This window comes from Nomascus leucogenys, chromosome 1a (genome assembly GCF_006542625.1).
Source record: "Nomascus leucogenys isolate Asia chromosome 1a, Asia_NLE_v1, whole genome shotgun sequence".
Classification (NCBI taxonomy): domain Eukaryota; kingdom Metazoa; phylum Chordata; class Mammalia; order Primates; family Hylobatidae; genus Nomascus; species Nomascus leucogenys.
Genome location: NC_044381.1, coordinates 23,607,658 through 23,627,720, shown reverse-complemented (window position 1 = coordinate 23,627,720; position 20,063 = coordinate 23,607,658). Strand labels below are relative to the sequence as shown.

General features: G+C 36.2%; 1 protein-coding gene across 7 annotated transcripts in view; it reads right to left on the bottom strand.

Annotated features, from left to right (window-relative positions):
* The window catches only part of LPAR1 (lysophosphatidic acid receptor 1), a 168,076-nt gene that overhangs the window by 101,472 nt on the left and 46,541 nt on the right, over window positions 1–20,063 (bottom strand). For 4 of the 7 annotated variants that reach the window (XM_030822568.1, XM_030822617.1, XM_003260349.3 and 1 more), the window contains exon 2: window positions 681–758. The exons of the other annotated variants lie outside the window; for them this stretch is intronic. The gene's annotated coding sequence lies outside the window, so the exon portion shown is untranslated. The remainder of the gene's footprint in view (window positions 1–680; window positions 759–20,063) is intronic. 7 annotated transcript variants of the gene reach the window in all.

Genomic DNA, 20,063 nt, shown 5'->3' with positions numbered 1-20,063 from the left:
GCCAGGCATGGTGGCACATGCCTGTAATCCTAGCTACTCGGGAGGCTGAGGCAGGAGAATTGCTTGAACCTGGGAGGTGAATGTTGCAGTGAGCCAAGATGGCACCACTGCACTCGAGCCTGGGCGACACAGCGAGACTCCTTCTCAAAAAAAAGAAAAAGAAAAAGAAACTGTGAATAGTACCCAACCCTGTATATAACAGAGACAGCTACTAAGTGACTAATGTGCAGGTAGCATACACAGTGTGGAGACGCAGGACAAAGAGACAAATCACATGGACAGTATGAGATTTCACTTACACTATACAGAATGGTATGCAATTTACAACTTGTGAATTGTTTCTGAAAGTTTTCATTTAATATTTTTGGACCAAGCTTGACTGCAGGTAACTGAAACCGTGGAAAGTGAAACTTTGGATAAAGGTGGACTACCATAATACCGTCAAGTGATTAGATATCACCCAGTCCAACCCCACCTATTTGCAGAAGAAAAAATTGACGCTTAGAGAAGAAAAGGGACTAGAGTCACACATTTAATGGTAGAAACAGGACTACAGCAGCAACTCCAGTTCCCAGGCTTACATGAAACATAATGAAGTGAATGTGTTCCCTGCCTATATTTCCTCAAGGAACTCAAGTTCCTCAAGGAACCGCTTTTAAGACTAAAGAAAGGCAAGATACCTGATGCTGTAGGTGTCAGTCCTGAGAAGTCAGGTACTCAGACAGGTGGATGGGGAGCTTCATAAATCAGACATCCACCTGTGTGAGAAAGAGAACATTTCTAAAATCCTTTTGACATCCTCAAAGAGAGGATGCTAAATAAGCACAAAGTATAACCAAATCTTTTATTCACATGTTCATTAAGAAAACTCAGAAAGATGCTAACTTCCCTGTAGTAAATCACGGCCCTAGTTCTGTCCAAAGGCTGATGTGACTCTTTCCACATTGCAGTTTAGTCCAGAAGAAAAAAATTTTTCATTTTAAGAAAAGATTTTTTAAAAATTCATTTTTAAGAAACATTTTCCTTTTCCGGTGATTTTCATACCCCCTAACAATATCTTTTCTTTTATTCAAAGGACGTTATTGGCTGGGCACAGCAGCTCATGCCTGTAATCTCAAAACTTTGGGAGGTCGATGGGGGCAGATCATTAGAGGTCAGGAATTTAAGACCAGCCTGACCAACATGGTGAAACCCCAACTCTACTAAAAATATAAAAATTAGCTAGGCATGGTGGCACATGCCTGTAATCTCACCTACTCAGGAGGCTGAGGCAGGAGAATCACTTGAACCCAGGAGGTGGAGGTTGCAGTGAGCCGAGATCGTGCCACTGCACTCCAGCGTGGGCAACAGAGCGAGACTCCAATTCAAAAAAAAAAACAAAAAACAAAAAACAAAAAAAAAAACACGTTATTGAGCATCAGTAGGGAACTGGGAGCACCAGAAGTAAGGCTAAGCCAGCCTTGCCTTTAAGGGGCTTTTGTCTGTAAATATACTTTCTAGTTTCACCAACATGCAAGATGATACCTGAACACTTTTTAAACTATTGGGAAATGATACTTTTCATAATAGTAAAAGTAATGAATGACAGGTCACAAGATCCAAGTCTTGTACAGTAGAAACTGTGGAGTTGGACATTTAATCCAAGTCCTTTGTCTCCCAAATCCCATGGTGCTACCCTGTATTAGCTCAGGGATACTGGGCAAATGAGAAGCTCAGAAATGCTGCTTTTCTAAGAAATAATCTAGGTTTGACAGCAACTTCTATAAGCTTAAATTTTTAATTGCTACATTTTTGTGCAGCATCCTTGATACTATGGTTTCAATCACTTTAGGTTCTAGCTGCTTAGTACTGTAGAGCCTTCCTATTTTCTTCCCCCATTACAGCAATTATTTTCATTGACAAATAAGTAGTAAAGTTCTCAAGCTATCTTGTCATGACATTCAACACCGAATTCCACAGCTGCCCTGTGACAATACTGATATTCTCCTTAGTCCCAGTTTTAGGAACAAATAAGACTTGTTTATCACATTGTGAAAGTAAATAAATGACCCAGGAGAAAAGCATATGTATACAGGACCTTTCTTTTTTCAAGATGACTGCTAGAGTGCCAAACCTACCCAAGAAAATTACAAGAACGCCATGGTGCACTGTTTTACACTGAACTTATTCCTGGCACTATTTTTTGCCCACTCCTACTTTCATTTTTCCTTTCTCCTTCTCACGTATTTATTATTCCCGGCATTATTTTTTGCCCACTCCTACTTTCATTTTTCCTTTCTCCCTCTTATGTATTTATAATTCACATTATCTTGTTCTATGTGACATAAATGAATATATCAATAATATAACTAAAAAGCAAAACATCAAGCACACAAGATTCCATTCTTAAGGATGCATACTATATGCTCAGGTCCAACATCATTTCACCAAGCTATGTCATTAAGCAATGTAACCTTAAAATATTTTCAATATTCAGAATATAGAGAGTTGCCTGAAAGGTAAATAGAGGCACCTAGCTTACAGTAAGGAAAGTGATATAGAAATGGATGAGATCCACCAAACAAATATGTCATATGGCGTTATTACTAACAACAGCAGAGGGAAAGATGGGAGACTGGGATTTAATGAAAGGCCACTGGATGCTGAGCTTTGGAGCAGTCATTTCCCCTAGAGTTTGAGGCAGATACTATTCAGTTATTTTACAGAGGAGACATCTGAGGCCTTGAAAGGTATTGTGAGGTTATGCAACATACCCACAGTCACACAGTCAGGAAATGAAAGAGCTGAGGTCTGAACCAGGGCCTATGCTAAGATTCATACTCTTTCCATAGGCCAACACTCCATGTGATCAAAGATTAAAAAGAGATGAAAAGCACAAGGAATCTTTAAGCAAAAATTTCAGATAAAAAATGGAGAAAGTAGGATGAAAGTCAGATGACCTGCGGAGTAACCCCGAGACAGAGAACCTTGTGCTCCTCTCATCTATGTAAAATTTTAATCATTTAACTCTCATTTGGATGTGTCATTTCCTTGAGATGTCTAATAAACATGACAGATTGTTAGTTTCACATTTTCAAGAAGAAAATAAGACCGAAAATTAACTGCCTTCTCCTAAAACATGGGACATGTCTAATCTTGCTGAACCTATTCACACATTACAAGAACGCTTTATAAAATAGTGTATGGTTACTTTGCCAAATACAAGGGCTAAATGACATAACTTCAAAGGTATAAATCAATTTTCTCTTGGGAGTGAAGTCTTAAAATTATATCATGAAATCTATTTACTTCTCAACTTATTTACAAAACTGCACAAATCATGGGGAAACCAAATAAGACAAAAAAGACATTACCCTAAGTAATCATGCCATACAGTATCTAGCTGAGTAAGCTGATTCACTTTGACAGATGAACCGCCACCTTACCAGAGCCCCAGACTGTCAACTAGAGAGTTGCACAATAATTTTTAAAGAAATACACCCTTGGCTGGGCACAGTGGTTCAAGTCTGTAATCCTAGCATTTTGAGAGGCCAATGCAGGTGAATCACAAGGTCAGGAGTTCAAGACCAGCCTGGCCAAGATGGTGAAACCCCATCTCTACTAAAAATACAAAAAAAAAAAAAAAATTTAGCCAGGTGTGGCGGCAGGCTCCTGTAATCCTAGCTACTCAGGAGGCTGAGGCAGAGAACTGCTTGAACCTGGGAGGCAGAAGTTGCAGTGAGCCGAGATCGCACCACTGCACTCCAGCCTGGGCAACAGAGTGAGACTAAGAAATACACCCCTCTGAACTCTTCCAAGTACTTGGATACCTGTTCTGCAACTCTTCCAGCCTGCCATCAACCTAACTCTCCATTTCCTTTGCTTGAGCTTCAAAACTGTGTTCTAGCCACAGAAAACCATGAAGCAACGTGGGTTTGCCCAGCCAACATCAGGCTCTCCAACTGCCCTTGGAGCATTACTGTTGCCTTTTCTTTTCTTTCCTAGTTGTCTCCATTTTCTATTCTCTTAGGCATCTCTTTTCATCCATATTTCTCTTCTCAAGACCGTAAAATTACTTCTAATGCCTCTCACTTGCAAAAGATGAGCTTTGTCATCTATTTATTTATTGGATCATTCATCCATTCCTTTACAATCACTGGGTCTAAATTACCTCAATATCCCCCCACGATTCAAATCACATATATAAAATACAATTTCCAAATAAGAAAGCTATAAGCTTGTTTCTTTGTGCCAGATTACCAAAGAAATGACCAGTTGATTATAAGAGAGGAATATCTTGAATCAGCCCTGGAAACTACAGATAGATCTTAAACGTCCAGAAATATATACTTGAAAGAATCAGCATGGGAGGTTGACAAAAGGACTAAAACACGATATCCTCTTCATGTGAAACTGCAACTGCACAACCAGAAAATAAGCAAATGAGAATCCACTAAACCCATAATTATACCCCTAGCTCAGAGCAATGGGGGCTGAGGGAACTAAGCCCAGGAAGACTTGGGGTACATTTAAAACACACTAACTCCTTAAAAGGGTTCCTGGCTTCAGAGGCCAGCCAAGCAAGTAACCTCTGGCTGCATTTACTTCTGGTTGGGCAGGTGACCATGATGACTACCACGGAAAACACATGGGAAAAAGACACTCCCAGCTGGCTCCTGGCAAGGGCAGCCATGCCAAGTGACAATGACCTTGCTAATTACTGAGTGCCACACCAAATACCTAAAACAAAGTCTTTGGTTTGAGGCAAACTTCCCTTTGATTACTTCTGGAGCTGATGCTGGCTCTTTTCCCAGGCCTCACAGGAATATGAATTCATAATTGGTAAATTAATCTACTACAAATGTAACCTTTTTCCTTTGTCTGGACTTGAGTCAAATAGTGACTCATACAAGTTTCTTGAAAGAACACAGGGTTACTAATGCATGCGGGGCTTAAAACCTAGATGATGAGTTGATAGGTGCATCAAACCACCACAGCACATGTATACCTATGTAAGAAACCTGCATGTTCTGCACATGTATCCCAGAACTTAAAGTAAAATTTTTAAAACAGAAGAAAAGAAGGAAAGGAAGGAAGGAAGGAAGGAAGGAAGGAAGCAAGCAAGCAAGGAGGGAGGAGGGAAGGAGGGAGGAAAGGAAGGAAGGAAGGAAGGAAGGAAGGAAGGAAGGAAGGAAGGAAGGAAGGAAAAAGAAAAAGAAAACAGGGCAATACCCGATACTGAATATGCATTGACTTCCCTAAGGATAAGCAAAGGAGAAAAATCTAAATCCACCAGGCAAATAGAACACATTGTGGTTCAAAAAAGGGGAAGATTCTAGAATCAGAGCAAATATTTACTTAAGAAATAGATATACTACATAAAAGAGAAAACTCTATTAACAGAAAATTTCTAGCTCATGTTCTTAAAATTCCAGGGGACATAGTAGAATCTTTGCGCATAGAGCAGGTAGTCATAGAAAGAAATATGAGACCAGAGAAGAGTTTGTGTTAACCAGAAAATAAAATCTGAATTATGAACTTGAATAAAAGCAACCAATGAAGCAGAAAGTAGAATATTTTTAAAAAGCAAAAAATAAAATTAGTGACGCAAAAGATAAAACAGACTTTTCAGAGGTAGTTGGAGGAAGCTACATGGGTAAAGATTTTAAAGCCTTCATCCCCAAAATAGAATAGACGAACGAAAAGCAATAAAGGAGGAAAGAAGAAACCATCAATGCTGAAACCAGGAAAGGACAAATTTATTCTAAAAACTTTAGAAAACTATTACAGATATACAACAATTTAGATAAAATGGGGAAATTTTTCAGACTGTGTATCATTCTTCAGAGAGCCCTATAGTCTGATAGAAACAAAATAGAAAAAATTCCTGAAGCCCAAACTTGGAGGAACAAGATGAGATACAGGCCGTTCAGAGCTGAAGTTTGTCTTCTTTCTTATTATCTCTTCCGCCTGTCGGAGCTAAACAGCATCTGAAGCCAGCCTTACATCATCTAAGGCCTGAGACTGAAAGATTTTTCTCTCTGGAATCTGAGCAGATGAATAGGTTTAACAATAGTAACATCAAGAGGAATATATTGCACTTATTCAAACAAAAACAGGATGCTTAAAAAGTGGTAATTCAAAATCTAAAAAAGTTGTTCCCACAGAAGTAGAGAGCAAAGTGGTGGTTACCAAAGGCTGGGGTGGTTGTGGGGAGAGGGAGTTGGGAAGATGTTGATCAAAGGATACATATTTACAGTTAGACAGGAGGCATAAGGTCAGATCTATTGCAGTTAAGAGGAATAAGGTCAGATCTATCATGTAGGACAGTGACTATAGATAATGATGATATATCGTATTCTTGGAAAATGCCAAGGGATTTTTGTGTGTGTGTGTGTGATGGAGTCTCTCTCTGTCGCCCAGGCTGGAGTGCAGTGGCGCGATCTCGGCTCACTGCAAGCTCTGCCTCCTGGTTCACGCCATTCTCATGCCTCAGCCTCCCGAGTAGCTAGGACTACAGGCACCTGCCACCACACCCGGCTAATTTTTTATATGTTTTAGTAGAGATGGGGTTTTACCATGTTAGCCAGGATGGTCTCGATCTCCTGACCTCGTGATCTGCCCGCCTTGGCCTCCCAAAGTGCTGGGATTACAGGCGTGAGCCACCAAGCCCGGCCTAAGGGAGTGGATGTTAACTGTTCTTACCACAAAAAAATGATGGCTTTGTGAGGTAATGCATTTGTTAATTAGCTAGACTTAACCATTCCACTATATATATATATATATATATATATACTCAAAACATCATGTTGTGCATGATAAATACATATAATTTTATATGTCAATTTTTAAGAATTTCAAAAAAATTCAATAGACAGATTGGAATATAACTTTAAGGAATGTGCCCAAAATGTAGTTAAAAAAAAAAATAAAGGAGACTAGAACAGTAAAAATGAGAAGGCTATAAAATGTGTCCAGAAGTTCTAATAGCCAAATAGAATTCCAGAATAAAAGAGTAAAGGAAATGGGGTGAGAGTGAAGTCAAATGACTAACTCAAAATATTTCCTAAAATGTAAGGCCATAACTGTGTAGATTGTAAGGGCCCACTGATGCCTACCTGCCCATTTCATTTGATTTCAATATGCCCACATTAAACACAGCATCTGTCATGATGAGTTGTGTTTTTTTAACTGTAAGTATATTAAAAAGGTCCTATAAAATATCAGAAAGCAGGTAGGGAAGCTCATAAGCAAAGGATTAGGAATTAGAAAGTCTTTGGACTTTTCAACAGCAACCCTGAAAGCTAGAAGACAATGAAGCAATGAGGAAGGCAGTTTACAACATAGAATTCTATTGGCAGATGTTCTTCTGCAAAACAGGGAGGAAACTAAGAAAAAGACAGGCATGTGATACAGGAAACAGGAGTCCAATACAAGAGGGAGTAAAAAAGGAATTCCTGGCACAATTGTGAAGGGAAATCCTTGGGTGATACACAAGAAGACTCAAGAAGTAGTATATCAAGAGGAGATTTGGATAACCAAGAGCGTTTAGGACTGAATGAGTAAAAAGCACATAGAAAACTAAGCAAACATCAAAAGAACAATTAGTTTAAATAGAAAAAAAATTTGCAGAAGAGGAAAAGGATTCATAGAATTCTACATGGCTCGGGTATGAACAGCATTAACAACGTCATCATCCTATTAACACTGAATAATGGCCTAGTCAAAATCATGACCTAACTATACTAAGACAAGGAGGTTCAGGATGGGAGTATGTGAACGGTACACTCTGCACATGGTACATCTATAAATATTCAAAACTAGCAAGACAAAAAGAAATAAAAACCTTAGAATTCCACAAAGTACATATTTCAAAACATATCATTCACAATTTTAAAAATTTTCAAAAAGAAGTTAAAATCTTACAGATTCCATGCAAATATCAAATGAGGCTGCCAAAACAACTGAAAGTAGTAGCTCTGAGGAAGGTAAAATTGTAGGAAGGCAGCAAGGACTCCTCTTTCCTGGCAAGCATCAGAGCTATTTGACACTTTAAATTACATACATCCTGTCATTTGCAGCAACACGGATGAGCCTGGAGGACTGTATGTAAAGCGAAGTAAGTCAGGCACAGAAAGATAAGTACTGCAATGTTCTCGCTCCTATGTGGGAGCTAAAAAAGTTAATCTCATAGAAGTAGAGAGTAGGATAGTGCTTACTAGATACTAGGAAGCCTAGGGGACAGGGAGGGATAGGGAGAGTTTGGTTAATGGATATATAAAGTTATACCTAGACAGCAAGAATAAGTTCTAGTGTTCTATAGACTGAAGAGTGACTTGGAGCAAACAACAATTTATTGTATTTTTTCAAGTAGCTAGAAGAGAGGACTGACTGTTACCCATATAAAGAAATGATGAAGGTTTGAGGTGATGGATATGTTAATTATATTAATTTGATCATTACACATTGTATACATGTATCAAAATATCACACTGTATCCCATAAATATGTACAAATGTATGTCAATTAAAATGAATATACTAAAAGATAATATAGAGGAACAAATCCCAAGCATGATTTAATTTCTTCTGTAAATAACTCAGCATAATACATATGCTGTAAATAACTTTATGTTAACATATTTAGCTGTTTTGTTCTTAAAAGAACTTTTATAAGGAAACTACCATACCATCACCACACTTAAAAAATTAACCAGAGGAACCTGATATCATCAAATATTCAGTAAGTTCACAATCCCCTGATTTTCTTATAACTTTTTACAGTTTGGTTGGTTGAGTCAGAATTCAAATAAGGCACATACATTTCTTTAAGAAAAGGAGGAAGAGAGAAAGGCAGTGCTGCATTGTAGTTACAAGTACAGTACACTAGGAAATCCAACTGCCTAGGTTCAAATCCTTGTCCTGCCAGTGTGACCTTGGGCAGGTTATGTCATGTCTCCTTGCCTCAGATTTCTCCTCTGTAAAATGAGTATAATAATAGTAAGGCTGCCACATATGACTGTAAGAATTGAATTGATTAATATACCTAAGATTCCTGGAGTAATACTTATGATACTGTGAACAATATAGTGAACATGGTAAAAGTGATAGCTAGCATTGTTTGCCAAATAAAGTATCTACCTATATATTTTTAAATTATAACCATTTACAAGTTTGATTTTAAAATTTTTTAAGAAAATAAAAAAATAATATGACTGCAGAAACTAAAAATTTAAAACTACAAAAGACAGAAGTGCCACTGCAGAAAACCAAGCTGGTGCCATGGAAGTCTGGCTTGAAAAAAAGTACATGTGCTTACAATAATGGAATTTACTAGATTGATTAGCAATTATGGACATACAGAATCTACAAATAAATTTACAAGAAGAAAACAACCTCATCAAAAAGTAGCGAAGGATATGAACAGACACTTCTCAAAGGAAGACATTTATGCAGCCAACAAACTTATGAAAAAATATTCATCATCACTGCTCGTTAGAGAAATGCAAATCAAAACCACAATGAGATACCATCTCACACCAGTTAGAACAGTGAGCATTAAAAAGTCAAGAATCAACAAATGCTGGAGAGGATGTGGGGAAAATAGGAATGCTTTTACACTGTTGGTAGGAGTGTAAATTAGTTCAACCATTGTGGAAGACAGTGTGGCAACTCCTCAAGGATCTAGAACTAGAAATACCATTTGACCCAGCCATCCTATTACTAGGTATATACCTAAAAGATTATAAATCATTCTACTATAAAGACACATGCACACATATGTTTATTGCAGCATTGTTCACAATAGCAAAGCCTTGGAACCAACCCAAATGCCCATCAAGGATAGATTGGATAAAGAAAATGTGGTACATATACCCCATGGAATACTCTGCAGCCATAGATGAGTTTATGTCCTTTACAGGGACATGGATGAAACTGGAAACCATCATTCTCAGCAAAGTAACACAAGAAGAGAAAACCAAACACCATATATTCTCACTCATAAGTGGGAGTTGAACAATAAGAACACATGGACACAGGGAGGGGAATATCACACACTGGGGCCTGTCAGGGGGTGTTGGACTGGGGGAGGGAGAGCATTAGGAGAAATACCTAATGTAAATGACGAGTTGATGGATGCAGCAAACCAACATGGCACATGTATGCCTATGTAACAAACCTGCACATTGTGCACATGTACCCCAGAACTTAAAGTATAATAATAATAAATAAAAATAAAAAAAATTTAAAAAGAAATTATGGATATAAATCACAGAACATAAAGATTCAACATAATTGGCATACTTGAGAAAAATAAATGGAACAGAAGTTACTTAGCAATAAAAGTAAACTTTCCTAACTTCTACAACTCAAAACCAAAAACAACAAACAACTTAAAAATTGGGCAAAAGACTTGAGTAGACACTTCTACAAAAATGTATACACACACACACACACACACACACACACACACGGCCAAACATGAAGAGATGCTCAACATCACTAATCATCAGTAAAATGCAAATGCAAATCAAATTAGTAAGATAACATCTGATACCCATTAAGATAGCCATTATCAAAAAAAGAAAAGAAGTATTAGCAAGGATGTGGACAAACTGGAACTCTTCAGCACTGCTGGTGGGACCAAAGATGGTACAGTCACTATGGAAAACAGTATAGAGGTTCCTCAAAAAATTAAAAATAGAATTACCATATGATTTAGCAATCCCACCTCTGGGTATATATCCAAAATAATTGAAAATGATCTTTCAAAGAGATATTTGCATACCCATGTTCGTAGTAGCATTATCTACAAGAGCCAAGAGGTAGAAGCAACCCAAGTTTTCAATAACAGATGAACAGACATAAACTAAATTGGTATATACATACAATGGTTTATCATCCAGCCTCCAAAAGGATATTCTGGCATATGCTATGACATGGATGAACCCTGAAGACATTACGCTAAGTGAAATAAGCCAGTCAAAAAAGGACAAATACTCCACATATATAATAAGGTAGCTAATAGTCAAATTAATAGAGACAAAGTACAGTAGTACTTGCCAGGGACTGGGGGAAAGGGATGAATGAGAAATTGCTGTGTAACGGGTATGGAGTTTCAGTTTTACAAGATGAAAAGAGTTCTGGAGATTGGTTGCACAACAGTCTGAATATACTTAACACTACTGAACTGTACACTTAAATGGTTAAGAGGGTAAATTTTATGTTATGCGTATTTTACCATGATTAATAAAAAGAGTGTGACAAATTCCAGGAAAACTATGAAGTAAATGATAACTGAAAAACAGATTTAAGTTAATAAGCTTTAAAAATTAAAAGAAATCCCATTAAAAAAATCAAATGGGGAAAATAAATCAAATCATAATGGGAAAAAAATGGGCTGGACACAGCCATTAACCTCACCCCAACAAATAAGATGAAGGAATAAATTTCAAGATTTTGTCAGAAATATGGAATGATTCAAAAATTCTACGGCCAATCAAGCCTTTGTTTACCTGCAATAACAAAAACAAGCCAGTTTTAATATTTTTATTTTTAATTTTTGTGGGTACATAGTAGGTGTATATATCTGTGGGGTATATGGGATATTTTGATGCAGGCATGCAATGTGTAAATGGGGTATGCATCACCTCAAGCACTTATCCTTTCTTTGTGTTACAAACAATCCGATAATCCAATTATACTCTTTTAATTATTATAAAATGTACAATAAATTCACCCTGTTGTGCTACCAAATACTAGTCTTATTCATTCTATTTAACTATATTTTTGTACCCATTAACGAACCCACCTTCCTAGCCTCTCGTAACTATCCTTCTATTCTCTGTCTCCATACGTTCAATTAATTTTTTTAGTTCCTACAAATAAGAACATGCAAAGTTTGTCTGTGACTAGCTTATTTCACTTAACACAGTGACCTCCAGTTCCATCCATGTTGTTGCAAATGACAAGATCTTATTCCTTTTTTGGCTGAATAATACTCCATTGTGTGTAAGTACCACATTTTCTTTATCCATTTTTCTGTTAATGGACACTTAGGCTGCTTCCAAATCTTGGCTATTGTGAACAGTGCTGCAATAAACATGAGAGTGAAGATACCTCCTCAATATGCTGATTTTCTTTCTTTTGGGTATATACTTAGCAGTGAGATTGCTGGATCATATGGTATAATTAAGATATATTTCTCCCTGAAAAATTTGCTCAATGACATAATACAACTACTCATATGACAAATCAAAATAATGTGCTCAGGAAACCTTTGGCAAGAGCAGCTTGTCAATCCAGATAAGCACAGAATACCTGTGATAGTAATGGTGACAAAAAAAAAAGAATGCAGTTTTAACTAATAGGAATAAAAAGCTATACAGTTGAAATACGTGTAACTAATAAACTAAGATGAAAACTCCAGAAAATCACAAGAAAAAGGAGAACATTCTTCACCTTTTGAGAAAGGAGCCAATCAATACTGTTTCATTTCTAAAGTTGATAAAATCAGAATTTCTGGTTTAAAGAATCAAAAAAAAAAAAGGAAAGGGGAAAACAGGATGACAGAGACATGGCCATGCTAAACTTTTTATCTGGGTTACTTATCCCTACCACTGACTCTATCCCCTTCACTGACAGTGAAGCAAATGGTTCAGCTGGGATGAAGGAGGCTATGGGTCCATTTGCTTCACATGCAGATTCAGAACAAAGAAATCAGAAATGCATTTGAGAAACCAAATGACTACCTTATGTTTTGTTTTAAAATACCATCGCCACCTGTGGCTACAGGCTACTTTCCTCTCTGTGGCTACTTTCCTCTCTTCCTCAAAGTGTCAGGCCTAAGATCTTGCTTCAGTGTACTCACAGAATACAATATATTTCACGTTCATAAATCCTTTTCCACAAATAAGATCAGTCTCTTCATTTGCTTCTCCAGCTTTTCAATTAGACCTTTTATTCTCAAATTGGTCTAAAAGTCTATCATTTTTTCTACAGGGCACAGAGCTAATGTCTTCCAAGGAAGAAATACAACTAGTCCATCCTGTGCACACTGACTGCAGAGAGAGAAACACAATTAACACAATTGCACCATTTCACATGTATTTTATCAGGTCAGGGCCCAGTATTCTAGAAGCTGGAGAAACTGGCCAAAATTTATGTAAGTAAACTCACTGTCTTAATTTCAAAGACTGTATTCCGAGCTATATCGTTTTCACTTTAGAAGTGGTCCTGATGGAGAGGAATGCTATCCTGACACTTACCAAAATAAACAAGAATTGTAAAATTCAAATTATGGAGATTACTATCTTAGAATAAATGTCACTATGAAGGCAAAGGATATATTGGCCAAACTGTTTAGCCTCAAGGTCAAGCTAGTTTGTGTTACAATGCTTAGAAAATGGGAGAAAATCTCTACTTAGAAGTAGTAAATCAGGAACGGCCTGGAACTACAGATTTCTGAGTTGGAGAAAATTGAACTCAAGGGAGTGTGATCAGTTATGAAGACAGAGAGCAAGAAGAGAAGGAATGAGATCTACATTTTAAGGGGAAATGAAGAGGATTCAACAAAGAAGACTGAAAAAAATCCTCTTGAAAAGTAGAATTCTACTCTGAGTGAGACAGACTTCATTCTACCCTGTTTCTTTCCAGAGTCCTCTAAACTCTTGATCTTCTTAGTGTGTGCATGCCATGACCCTCAGCCATTTGCATAGGGACCCAGAGCAATGCAGATATAAATTAGAATTAGGATTTCCACCAACAGGAGAAGCACCCTACAGGGTGGATACATTTCTACCGAGGGCGCCACTGTGCCAAGCTGGGGTGTTTTCAGTCCATAGTTTTCAGAACAAGGACAATTACAACCTCTATAACCAAGCTTCAGGCAACCTAGGCTCTTCCAACCACAGATGAGTCTTGAAAAATATTTCATTCTAAGAGTAAGTGCATGTTTCTAACATCAGAAGTAATTTTCAGCCAAGTGTGGTGGCTCATGCCTGTAATTCCAGCACTTTGAGAGGCCAAGGCCGGAGGATTCCTTGAGCCCAGGAGTTTGAGACCAGCCAGGGCAATATAGTGAAACTCTGTCTCTACAAAAATTAAAAATAAAAAAAAATTTAAAAAGTTAACTATTCTAAAAAAAAAAAATGTAATTCCCAAATGGCCTAAAATAGAAGGAATGTGAATATATGAAGTGAAGGGAAGAAAATTAGGGAAGAAAAGAGACCAATGGGGGTGGAAACAAAGTGTTGAAATAGCTAGTCAGAATATAGAAGTCTGTGGCTGTGGTAAGAAAAGTGATTCAGCCCTGAATAACAGTGTTCAACAGCAGAGGGTTCTCTTAACAGAGACATCTTCCATTATTTAAGGTTTCAAGTAGCTTAAAATTCAAGCACCATTGGGAGAATGAATCAAAATCGATACTGAGTGCTTGAAGGATTGTGATTTAAAACTGCCTCAGCATAAGAAAGTTATCCCTGAAAGATGGCTTTCTGATGTGTTTGTATACGAAGTAGGAAAATAGGCACTTAAATATATTTCTGGTGTAGGTGAAACTGTTGTAACCTTTCTGGAATGCTAATATTAGGGATACGTGTGTATATGCATGGTTTGCATCAAGACCCTAAAAAGTATGCTGAATCAGAAAGCATGTAACTCCACCACTAGGAATTTATACTGTGGGAAAAATATAAAGGACAAAGAATTTGCTACAAGGATGCTTAATGCAATATCACATACGATAGGAAAATTTTAGGAACAATCTAAGCATCCAGTAATACAGTACTTGGCAACCTTGTTATTAAAACTACATTTACATTTACATGCAATTCAACTATTACATACCTATTCAATTATTATGTTTATTCTATATAATATATTGCATATAATAGGTATTATGTTTAATTATATAATACATATGTTTATATAATATATATGTTTATATAATATTTCAACTCCCAATAATTTCATCTCCAGCGCCACCAATAACACTCACTACTCCCTGGCCCCCTACCCACCAAATTATTCTTTAAAAACCTCAGTCTCCAAATCTGGGGGGAGACTGATTTGAGTAATAAAACTCCAGTGACCCATTCAGCTGGCTCTACATGAACTAAACTCTTTCGCTATTGCAAGTCTCCTGTCTTGATAAATCAGTTCTACCTGGGGAGTAGGTGAGGAGAACCCATTGGGCAGTTACACCACAGACAGCCCTGTGGAACCTGCATATATATATATATATAAAGTTGGCCCTCCATATCTGTGGGGTTCACATACCATGAATACTGTATTTCTGATCTGCATTTGGTTGGAAAAAAATATGCATATAAATAGATCTGCACAGTAGAAACCCATGTTGTTCATGGGTCAACTGTACATGTAATTGGAGTCCCCAAAGGAAAAAGGGGGAGTGAAAAAACAAGGCTAAAAGTAAAAACTATAAACCCACAGACTCAACAAGCTCAATGAAGCATGAGCACAAGAAACAAAGAAAAATGCACAATCAAATTTACAAAACCATAGCAATAAAATCTTTAAAGTCACTGGATTAAAGAAAAAAAAAGACATGTAGATAGAGAGGAACAAGGATAAGAATGACAGCAAATTCTCATCAGAAACAATCCAAGCAAAAAGACAGGTGATCAACATCTTTAAAATAATGGGAAGTGGGGGGAACTATCAATCTAGAACTTTATACACATAAAAAAATGTTCAGAGGTGAAAGTAAAATAAAAATATTTTCAAACATACAAAAGGTGAAAGAATTCATCATAAGCAGACAATGGACTATAAGAAATGTTAAAAAGAAGTTCATCAGACAGAAAGAAAATTATACCACATGAAAATATGCATCCTCATAAAGAAATGAAGGATACCAAAAATATTAATAGTAATAACATGGATAAATATAAAAACCATTTTATTATATAAGTATCTTAAAAATATAATTGAAAACAACTCACAGAAAGAAAAAATATTTGCAAATCATAAGGGACTTGTATCCAGAATAAAGAACTCCTGCAATTCGATAATAAAGAGACAAGCTAATTTTAAAATGATTAAATATCTGAATAGATATTTTTCTAAGAAAATAGACAAATGGCTAACAAGAATATGAAAAGACACTGGATATCCTTTAACCATTAGGGAAACAAAAGCCAAATTCACACTTCATAACTACTAAGATGGCTATAATTTAAAAGACATAATAACAAGTGTTGGTAAGAATGTAGAGAAATTGGAACCCTTATACATTGCTGGTGGGAATATAAAAGGTGCAGCCACTGTGAAAATCTGGTAGTTCCTCAAAATATTAAATAGCATTTTCATATGACCCAGCAATTCCACGCCTAACTATATGCCCAAAAGAACGGAAAATATATATCCACACAAAAACTTCTCCAAGAATATTCATAGAAGCATTACAGAATCATCAAAAAGTAGAAATAATCCAAATGTCTATCAACTGTTGAAAGGATAAAGTTAAATATGGTATTTTCAAACAATGGACTATTATTGAGCAGCAACAAAAAAGGAAAGAAAGGTACATACTACAACATGCAGTATTGTGCATTTTTTTCTAAGTGAAAAGCCAATCAAAAAAGGCCACAAATGTATAAGCCTGTTTACATGAAATGTCCAAGATAGGTAAATCTATGAGAAAGAAAGTAGATTCATGTTTTTCAGGAGTTTGGAAGAGGATAAATAGGGAGTGACTGAAAACAAATATGAGGATTCTCTTGGAATGATAAACATTTTCTGAGCTTGATTGGAGTGATGATTGCACATTATCTATCTATCTGGAGACAAGGATTGGCTATGTTGCCCAGGCTGGCCTTAAACTCCTGTGCTCAAGTGATCCTGTCTCTGCCTCCTGAATAGCTGGGACTACAGACAGGCACATGCCACTGCTGCAGAACTCTTAATATATCAAAAACTATTGAATTTTAAATGGCTGGCTTTTGTGGTATTAAATTATATCTCAATAAAGTTGTTCTAAAAAGATAAAGAAAATAATAACCATAGAGTTTATTACAAAAGTTTTAAAAAGCAGGGGAGTAAAGTAAGTATACTGTACTGTTGTGAGGTTCTTGTACTATACATAAAGGGGTACGATGTCGCTTAAAAGTTGCCTACAATAAATTAAAGCCTGCTGCACACACTGAATCAACCACTAAAAACAAAATAATTATGGCTAATAATCCAACAAGAAAATAAAATGAAATAATAAAGTATACCAAATCCAAAAAATAGAACAAATGTGACAATAGACAAAAGCAAGATGATAGATTTAAACATAACCATATGAAAACACATATATACACTCATTAAATGTAAGTGGTCTAAACAACTCAATTAAAAGGCATAGATTATGAGAATGGATAAAAGAGCAAGACACAACTATATGCTCCCTACATGAACATACTTTAAATATGAAGACACAAATAGATTAAAAGTAAGAGGATAAAAAAAAGAAATATCCAGCTAACACTAAACAAAACAAAGCTGAAGTACCAATATTAAAATCTAGCAGAGTAGATTTTAGAGCAAAACATATTACCAGGGATTTAAAAAAAACAAAGTATATTTCATAATGATAGAGTCTCTTTATCAAGATGACGTAACAATCCTAAAAGCGTATGCATCTAATTACAGATTTTTGAAATATATGACGTAAAAACCAGTAACTGGAGAAATAAACAAATCCACAAATATTGCCAGAGATAAATACGCCTCAGTCATGACAGAACAGAAAAAATCAGTAAGGATATAAGAGACTTGAACAATACAAGTAGTCAACTTGATCTAATTTGACATTTTGAAAAGACTCAACCCAACACCAGACTACACATTCCTCTGAAGAACAAAATAAATCTGTACCAATATAGACCATATTCTGGGCCATAAAACAAGTCTCAACAAATGTAAAAGAATTTGAGTCATAAAAAGTCTGTTCTCTGACCATACTTAAATTATCAATAACAGAATGATCTCTGGAAAATCATCAAATGCTGGAAACTAAGTAATATATCTGTATATACCTTATAAATCAAAGATGTCAAAGGAGGTAATTAAAAATATTTTGAATTGAATATTTTGAATTAAATGAAGATGAAAACAAAACATATCAAAATTTGTGGGATGTCACTAAACCAGTGCCAAAGAGGAAAATCATAGCATTAAACACCTATAACAGAAGAGAAGAAAAGTCTCAAATAAATGACCTCATCTTTTACCATCAGAAACTAGAAAAGGATAATTTAATTAAAATCAAAGTAAGCAGGAAAAAATAAAATAGTAGATAATTATACAGGAACTATAAAACAAAACCAAAAGATGTTTCTTTAAGAACATCAATACAATTGCTAACCCTCTAACCAGATTAGTCGAGAAAAAAGGTGAGAAGATATAAATGACTAATAATAAAATTGAAAGAGGGGTCATTACTATTGTCCCTGTCAGAGACATTAAAAGTATAATAAATGATTAAGACAGTGTAGTATAGCCTTTTCTCCACTTTTAAATATGAAGTCACAATTTTAAAATCATGGTGGAACTATTAGATATCCATAAGCAAAACTACAAACTGAAAAAACAAACTGATTCATACCTCATACCACATACAAAAATTAACTGAAAAGGGTCATAAACCTAAATGTAAAACTTAGAACCATAAAACTTCTAGAAGAAAACATAAGAGAAAATCATTGTGTACTTTGGGTAAGCAAAGTTTCCTTAGATAAGATACCTGTGAGCCAAAATAACAAATGTAATTTTGCTCATTTCTGCTTGTCAACATACTTTCCCAAAGCCCCTGACTGTGACAATGTGTAGCTCTCCAGAAACGTGCATTGAAGACAAAACAGAATAGAGAACAGGGCCTCCCACCCTCCAACCCTTGCCTGAGTCATTGTATTCCTTAAAAGATAAATGGTCCTAGTCCTTGCCTTTTCCTACACACAAGAGAACACCTGACAGGGTTAGTGATTACGCTTCTGTAATCTATAACTAGATAGACTCTTGCATCCAAACTTTGATGTGATTTTATATGTACTGAACCTGTATATAAACCGTGAGCTGAAACACTATTTTGCAGCAGTCTGATAGAATCTTTCTGGTTTGTTTTTTGTTGTTGTTGTTGCTGTTGTTGTTGCTTTTTGGGACAGTTTCATTCTTGTTGCCCAGGCTGGAGGGCAATGGCACGATCTTGGCTCCCTGCAACCTCCGCCTCCCAGGTTCAAGCAATTCTCCTGCCTCAGCCTCCCAAGTAGCTGCGATTACAGGCATGTGCCATTTGTATTTTTAGTAAAGACGGGGTTTCTCCATGTTGGTCAGGCTGGTCTCAAACTCCTGACCTCAGGTGATCTGCCCACCTCGGCCTCCCAAAGTGCTGGGATTACAGGCGTGAGCCACCACTCCTGGCCAATAGAACCTTTCTGAAAGACTCCTCCCAGGCTGTAGTCCTCAGTCAGTCTATAGCTCTCAGTAAGACTTCTGAATAAAACTAACTTAAATTCCTTAAAAGCTTGTTTTTTTTTCTTCAGTCAAAATATCAAAAGCAGGATCTATAAAGAACAAATTGAAAAACTGAACTTCATTTAAATTTACTTTTTAAAAGACATTGTTAAATAACTTAAATGGCAAGCCACAAACTGAGAGAAAATACTTTCAAAGTATATGTCCATAAGGAACTAGTATCCACAGCATATAAGAATTTTCAAAATTCAAAAAGGGGCAAAAGATTGGGACAGTTTACCAAAGATAATATACGGATGGCAGATAAGCATAAAAGAGCAATTAGGAAAAATGCAAATTAAAACCACAATGAAACACCACTACATGACTATTAGAATGGATAAAATTGAAAAAACCAACCATACCAAGTGTCAGTGAGGATTTAAAGAAGCTGCAACTCTCACACACTGATGTGGGAATGTAAGATAGAATCAGTCTGGAAAATAATCTGACAGTTTCTTTAAAAGTTAATTATCCAATTCAGCCATTTTACTCCTAGGTTTTACCCAAGAGAAAAGAAAGTATTTGTCTATACAAAGATGAGCACAAATGCTTCTAGTAGTTTTA